The sequence below is a fragment of the Arachis hypogaea genome, chromosome 12, assembly GCF_003086295.3.
Source record: "Arachis hypogaea cultivar Tifrunner chromosome 12, arahy.Tifrunner.gnm2.J5K5, whole genome shotgun sequence".
In the NCBI taxonomy this organism is placed as follows: Eukaryota; Viridiplantae; Streptophyta; class Magnoliopsida; order Fabales; family Fabaceae; genus Arachis; species Arachis hypogaea.
This window is the reverse complement of record NC_092047.1, coordinates 54,291,367-54,298,985: the sequence shown is the minus strand read 5'-3', so window position 1 is coordinate 54,298,985 and position 7,619 is coordinate 54,291,367. Positions and strand designations below refer to the sequence as shown.

Sequence of the window (7,619 nt, the reverse complement as noted above, 5' to 3'; positions counted from 1 at the left end):
CTTTTATTCATTGATCCTTTTATTGTTGTTTCAAGGGTTATTTGTGTTATTTAGGCTAAGTGCTCTGTAAGGGGGCAACTCTTTAAGATAAGCATTTAGCCAACACTCTCGAACCAGTTGGTTCAAGGTGCTAGGTGTTGAAACACCCCTAAGGACTTACTCCCTCAAGTCTCTCCCCCATACATACAAACCACAGGCATATAGTTTATTTATTTTCTTTTCTTAAGACCTTGGTGTCCAGCACCTCTTTGGGTTACTAAATGCTCTGTATGAGGGTTACTCTTGATAGTGGATTTTCAGCTGATAATCCCGGGTTAGTTAACCCAAGTTACCAAGTGATAAAGCACCCCTAAGAGCTTATTCATCCAAGTAGATCCCTCACACAGGGGCACCACAGACACTTGCCTCAAGCTTAAAACCATTGATGCCTAGCCTTATTGCTTACTCTTTTTCTTTTGTTTTTCACTTCCATTGTTCTTTCCCTTTTCTCTTATTAGGATCTTGTTATTAACTTAGTCTTATGAGTGTATCCAAAGCAAAGTATTCAGGATAGATAGTTGTCCTCCTAGCCTTGTGGTTGAACCAACTTAGCTAACTTATGACTACCCCAAGGATTCATGAATGCACTTCCACAATATAAACTTCACTCTAGTCTTTTACAACTATACTCATTCTCTTTTTATTTATTTAAAGGGATAAGCTTACAAGTAGGTTAAGTGATGGTGCAGTGACATTTAAACCAGAAATCATGGACCTCTTCAGAAGGAAAACCTTAAAAGACAGAATTAAAAACAAAATTTAAACATAACATGGAAGCATGTTCTATTTCATACAAGATCTTCCTTATTTAAAGCATAGAAAAGATGGACTAAAAAGAACTCCACCACCTTTCATTCATGTGGATGTCCATGCTCCATCCTTGTTTATCCTCATTGTGTCTCTCTTGAGTACTTGTACTTCCACTTCCTTTGCCTTTTCCAAGCAGCTTTCTCCAGAAACCACTATCTTCCATCTTCTTCTTGAGTGCCTCCTTTTGTTGTTTCACTTTTCTCTCTTCTTGTTCTACAAATTCTTTTTGAACTTCATCATATGCAGGGATGGTATAGTGTAGATGATTCATATTACTGGTCATGTAGTTCAACTCGGCTTGAGTGTTTACATAGAACTCCTCTCTATGTAGTTGCCTTCCTTTATTGAGTACACTGAATTCATTGAAAGTTTTCATTTGGGCTATCTGCCGCTGGTTGAGCTCTTGCAAGTGCTTCTCTTAAAGCTCTTGTCTTTCATTCACTTGGTTGATGGCTTGAGTGAGCTGAGAGTAGTGTTCCTGCTGTGCTCCATTTGTTGTTTTTGCCATGCTTCCTGTTGGTTCAGCCGGTTCAGTAATTGCTCTTGTCCTTCCATATGTCTCTGTCCTAAATCCTCAATGGCTCTTAGAAGGTGAGTCATATTCAAGTTGGCTGGATCATGATACTCTTCTTGTTGATGTTCTTCCTGATGGTATTCCTCTTGATGAGCTTCTTCCTGGGTCCTTTGCCTTCCTATATGTGGCCTTCTTAGTTGCTGAGCCGGTGTGGTATAGACCATTCGCTCAAGTGTGACTGGCCTCCCTGGGTTTACCCAGTCTGGGCTGCTGTCCTCAAATACTACCTTGGCCTTGTTGCACAAGCGGAGAATGGTGCTGGGGTACCAAAGTCTGGCTCCTGAGTCAGCTTTCTCAGCTGACTCTTGAATCCCTTCGGCAATGAGCTCATGCACCTTGATTTCCCCACCTTGTACTAAGCATTGTACCATAGTGGCTCGATTGATGTTAACTTCCGAATTGTTAGCGGCTGATAGGATGGACCTCCTTACAAGCTCAAACCACCCTTTGGCTTCAGGGTGAAGGTCCCCCCTTTTTATGAATTTTGGTCTCCCATCTGGGTACCTCTCCCAGTCAGCGGCTATGACACAGATATCTGATGCTATATCTGAGAGCTCATCCTTATCGGGGTTTCTACTTATCCTTGCCTGATAACTCTCCTCATCAAAATGAGGTGATTTCAATTGAAGAGCTCTTGTGATGGCATTTGGGCTGAAGTCCACCTCCCTTCCTCTCACATAACTTTTGAAGGTTGGGGCTTGGGTCTTATCATCTCTAACTGCATTTTATAGAATTCTTTGATGAGGTTTCCATTGATCTTCCCTCTGGACTGGTGAGCAATTGCCACCCCCTCTGTTCGATTTTTCTCCAAATCTGTGGTGATTCATTGGCATTGATTTGGAAGATTAATTCTGGCAATATCCTTCTGGCACTTATCCGCTCAAATTCATGCTCATGAAAGGCAGTCTTGAATCTCTTGTCATCAAAAGGAGCACTCTCCATAGGCCCCTTCCTCTTTTGCCTCTTTGAGCTTGATGATGCCATGACTTGAATTGTTGTTTGAGGGGGTTTGAGGCTTCGGATAGATGAAGAGAGGGTTGGTTAAAGCAATTTGTGATGAAGGGTTTAGTGTGCCAATTGAAGTGTGGAGAGTGGGGATTTGAATGTGAGGAGTGAGCATGCACTACGGTTCACTTATATAAGAAAATCATGAGTGGATGAATGGTGTGGATTGCATGAATGTTTACTAGATGAACGGATGGGGTTGTTTATGAAGGGAAGACAAGGATCATCACTTTAATGAGAGTGATTGGTTCGGTCTCCAAGGTTCTTCTTTCTCCAATGTTGCATGGCAGCGTTTCCCCATGCGTTCCCTCTTGAGACATGTGTGTAGTGCTCTTCATTAAGTGGCGAAATCTCCCTCATTTAATTGTCCAATCAATCCCTTTTCATGCTTCTTTTCTTTTCCTATAAAGATTTGAAATAAGGGAATTAATATATAAGAAAATTAAAACTCTACGGCTAGAATAAATTAAAGAAAGGATTTGATTGTTTGTTTATGAATTTCAACTAACGAACTAACTATTGGTGGTTCCTTATATGCATTTTGGTGGCACCATGGGGTGACACCAAACTTAGTTTGAGGCACTGTGATGAAGGTTTTGTGTTCAAAGCTTCCAAGGCTAGCATGCAACTTGGTTTGCTTTGAACACCAAACTTGTTCCTCACTATATTCTGCATAAGAGGATTTTCACCAATTGTTTGTTAAGTTTGGATTGAAGCTCATAAAGATTGACTTATTCATTATCATTTGAAAGCATATAAAACATGGGTTGCCTCCCATGAAGCGCTTCTTTAGTGTCACTAGCTTGACATTTTTCCTTCATCATGGTGGTTGGTAGTGCTTAAAGTCTTCCCTCTTGCTGTGGACTTGTATCCATTGGTTGGATCAATGATCTCCATATGTTCCAGAGAAAGAACTCTATTGATAGTGAAGACCTTGGGTAATTGAGATGGTACAGTAGGGAGATTAGGGGGAATATCTGGGAAGTAAGCTGAGACAACTCTATCCCCTAGAGAGAAATCTTCCGTAGGGATCTTCTTGTTCCTCCATCTCCTTAGTACCTTCTTTTTTATTTCTTTTGAGGTTGCCTTCCCCTTGGTGACCTCTTTTCTCCAAGGAATTGTGATGCTGTCTTCACCTGCCTCTAGAGGTTTTGGTTCCTCCAACTTCTCCTTGAGCTGTGGCAATTGCTGTTTTCCTTGTTTGTCAGTTAAGGGGGTCTCAGAGTGAATCGACTGTGCTTCAGTGCTTGTTTCGTCCTTCAGTGTCTCATTGTCATTTGTGCTTAGTTCCTTGTCCTCATGGTTTGTTTCTTGTGAGAGTTTGAAAACATTGAAGCTGAGTCGTTCATCATGGATTCTCAATATTAGCTCCCCTTTCTCTACATCGATAAGTGCTCTGGCCGTAGCTAGAAATGGTCTTCCCAATATGATTGGGTGAGTGTGACTTTCTTCCATGTCCAGAATGACAAAGTCTGTTTGGAGAAAGTACTTCCCAACCTTTAGCAACACATTTTCCACCACTCCTATTGCTTGCTTTTGAGTTTTGTCAGCCAGTCTGATAATGACATCTGTAGGCATTATCTCATTGATCTGCAGCCTCTTCACCAGGGATAAGGGCAGTAAGTTGATGCTGGTCCCTAGATCACATAGTGCTCTGTCGAACATAGTTTCACCTATGGCACAAGGGATATGAAAACTTCCTGGGTCTCTTCTTTTGTAGGTAACTCAGGTTGAATAAGGGCACTACATTCCTTGTTCATCACTATAGTCTGCCCTCCCTTGAGTGAGCTTTTCCTGGGAAGAAGTTCCTTCATATATTTGATGAATGCAGGCATTTGTTGAATTGCTTTGATGAATGGTATGTTCACATGTAGAGATGCCAACAAGTCTAGGAACCTTGAGTATATTCTTTTTCCCACAGCACCATTGAGCAGTTGAGGGAATGGTGCATAGAGCTTCAGCAGCTCTTGTTGTGAGATTTCTGGTTCTTTGTGATCTCTATCCTCCTCCTTTGTTGAGTTGTCTTCAGTTGTTTGCACATTTTGCCTTGCTTGTCTTCAATCTCTTGATCGCTTGTAGTGACCATTTTGCAATCTTCCCATCTTACTTTCTTTGCTTCTCCCTTGGGGTTTTTCTCAGTGTCACTTGGAAGCTATCAGTAGGTTTGGGAATCTTCTCAGCTAAATATCCTACCTGGAATTCCATCTTCCTAATGGTTTCTCCCTGGTTCTTAATATTGGCTCGCACCTCCTCTTTGAATACCTTATTTTCTTGAATCTCTTGGCTTATTCCTTCAAGTAAGGCTTCAATCTTAGAGAGCCTGTCATCAATTGATGAGTGGTTCGGAGCTGATGTGCTGTTTTGGTTTTGATAAGTGTGTGGAGAGTTGTTGTTGTGGGGGTGTTGAGATGTCCACTGGGTGAATTGTTGGTGAGCCGCATTGTTGTTGGAATTGTAACGCCTCTGGTCTTGGTTTTGATCTTGCTCACTTTCCCACCCAAAGTTCGGGTGATTTCTCCATCCAGGGTTGTAAGTCTTGGAGTATGGATCATAGTTCTTCCTTGGTGAATTCCCAATGTAGTTGGCTTGTTCCTGACTCCCTTCTGCTTCTTGGTTTACTCCTTCTTATGTTGTTGATGAAGTGGAGATTGCTGCTACTTGGTTCATCTCCATCTTCTTGGTGAGGTCAGCCAGCTGCTGAGTAATGAGTTTGTTTTGGGCCAACAGAGCATCTACATTGTTTAGCTCCATCACTCCCCTTGTGTTCCCTCTTTCGGAAGCATAGAAGTAGTCGTTTTCTGCTACTGTTTCAATAACATCTATAGCTTCCTCAATGGTCTTCTTCTTATTCAAAGACCCTCCAGATGAATGATCTACTGCCTTCTTTGACTCATAAGAGAGCCCTTCATAGAAAATGTGCAGCTGGACCCATTCGTTGAACATGTCAGGTGGACACCTCCTTGTTAAGTCTTTGAACCTCTCCCATGCTTCATACAGAGTCTCACCATCCTGTTGCCTGAAGTTTTGAACCACAGCTCTCAGCCTATTGATTCGTTGAGGAGGGTAGAATCTTGCTAACAATTTGTTCACCACATCTTCCCAAGTTGTCAAGCTCTCCCTTGGGAAGGATTCCAGCCACTTGGCTGCCTTGTCTCTGAGTGAGAAGGGAAATAAGAGCAATCTATAGGCGTCAGGATGAACACCATTAGTTTCACTATGTCACATATTCTCAGGAAGGTGGTCAAATGTTGGTTGGGATCTTCTTGAACACCTCCTCCAAATGAACAGTTGTTCTGAACAAGGGTGATGAGCTGTGGTTTAAGTTCAAAGTTGTTGGCATGGATTGTTAGCTTTTGGATGCTACTTCCACAATTGCCTGGGTTTGGATTAATGTAAGAGCCCAAAACTCTTCTATCCTCCCCAGCATGATTTGCTCCACCTCCTCTGCCATGGTTGTGAGTCTCTTCTTCATGATGATTTTCCATGTTTTCTTCCATGTTTGGTTCAAAGTATTCCTCAAACTGTTCCTCCTCTTCTTCAGCACCAACTACTCGTTTTCCTCTTGCCTCCCTTCTTAGTCTAAGGAAGGTTCTCTCTGGTTTAGAATCAAAGGAAGTTGAAGCCCCGCTTCTTCTCCCTGTCATACAACCCACAAGTACAAGCAGAGAAGATAGGTGCAGACAGTATTTATGTCAGAATTGATGTTAGTTGTGGGTGATGTAATATATCAAACAGTTAGTGGGTTAGCAAACAGAATTGAAAATAACAAAGAAAAACAAAAGAGTAGATGGAGAAGGGAAGAAGTTTAACTAAAACAAAAAGCAAATCAATCAAACAGAAAATAAAATACACAAAATAAAATGCTCAATCTAGTGATCTTCCAATCTAATCATTGTTGATGCACAATCAATCCCCGGCAACGGCGCCATAAACTTGATGAGTGGAAAACTTGTCTCTCAACAAATCTCCCTTCGGCAAGTGTACCGAAGTTGTCGTCAAGTAAAAACTCACAATACAGTGAGGTCGAATCCCACACGGATTGATTGATCAAGCAACTTTAATTAGAAGAATGTTCTAGTTGAGCGAATCCTGAATTTGGGTTGAGAGTTGCAGAAAATAAAATGGCGGGAATGTAAATAACAGAAAAGTAAATGCTAGAATTAAAGGACTGGAAGTAAATGACTGAAAATAAATTGCAGAATTGTAAATGGGAATGGGGGAATTGCTCATAAAAGTAAATCGCAGAAATTAAAGAGAATGGGTAAGATTAGAGATGGGGAGTTCATTGGGCTTAGGAGATGTTGCAATTCTCTGGATCAAGTTCATTTTCATCTCTTCCTCAATCAATGCACTCATTGATCTCCTTGGCAATCATAAGTGATTGAATTACAATTCCTTGCAATTCAATCTCTCAAATCTTGATCAATAGCCAATTCCTTGGTCAATTGCTCATGAGAAGAGATGAAGTATGGTCACTGATTATACCACATGCATTTCCCAAACCAAGTATTGAGAGGGTTACAGTCACATACCCATCCAAACCCAATTTGGTCCAGCATAAGAAAGCATTTCTAGCTTAATCTCTTCATTCCTTTTCCAAGGTTCAAAAGAGATCCAAGTTTGAATAGCTTCTCTTCCAAGATAACTACTCAATTGGATGAAGATCGAAAGCTTTCAAGTAAAATCAAGAGGAAAGATAGAAGAAGAACAATGAAAATTAGTATTGATCCATCAAATTACAACAGAGCTCCCTAACCAAATGAAAGGGGTTTAGTTGTTCATAGCTCTTGAAAATGAAAACAAAGATGGAGAATACATCATAAAACTAGAAATTGCAAAGAAAGTAAATACAGAGAGTGGTTCTTCAGCCTCCAGAACTTCTTTACAATTTAAAGTTACTCCTATATATACTACTCTTCTCAGCTTCTAGTTTACTCTTCAAGTCTTGGGCCTTTGGATCTTGAGTTTGAAGCAGTTCTTTTCTTCATTTGGGCTTGGCTTTACTTGCAGATAGAAAGTGCTAAGTGGGCAGAGACTTCAGCTCAGGACGTTAGGGGTGTTAATATTTAGTGAGAATATGAGTTCGAGAACGTTAGTGACACTTAACATTGTCACTAACGTTCCAGTGCACCCCTTTGCCTTACGTTAAAACCCACGTTAACTAGGTTAACGTGGCTTTTAACGTTGCCTT

The 7,619-nt window shown here is 41.0% G+C and overlaps 1 non-coding gene across 1 annotated transcript; it reads left to right on the top strand.

Annotated features, from left to right (window-relative positions):
• The first annotated feature begins 5,369 nt into the window (after positions 1–5,369).
• LOC112732007 (small nucleolar RNA R71) lies at positions 5,370–5,473 on the top strand. The gene has a single exon (XR_003167750.1). It is a non-coding gene; the product is annotated as a small nucleolar RNA R71 (small nucleolar RNA).
• The last annotated feature ends 2,146 nt before the right edge of the window (positions 5,474–7,619 follow it).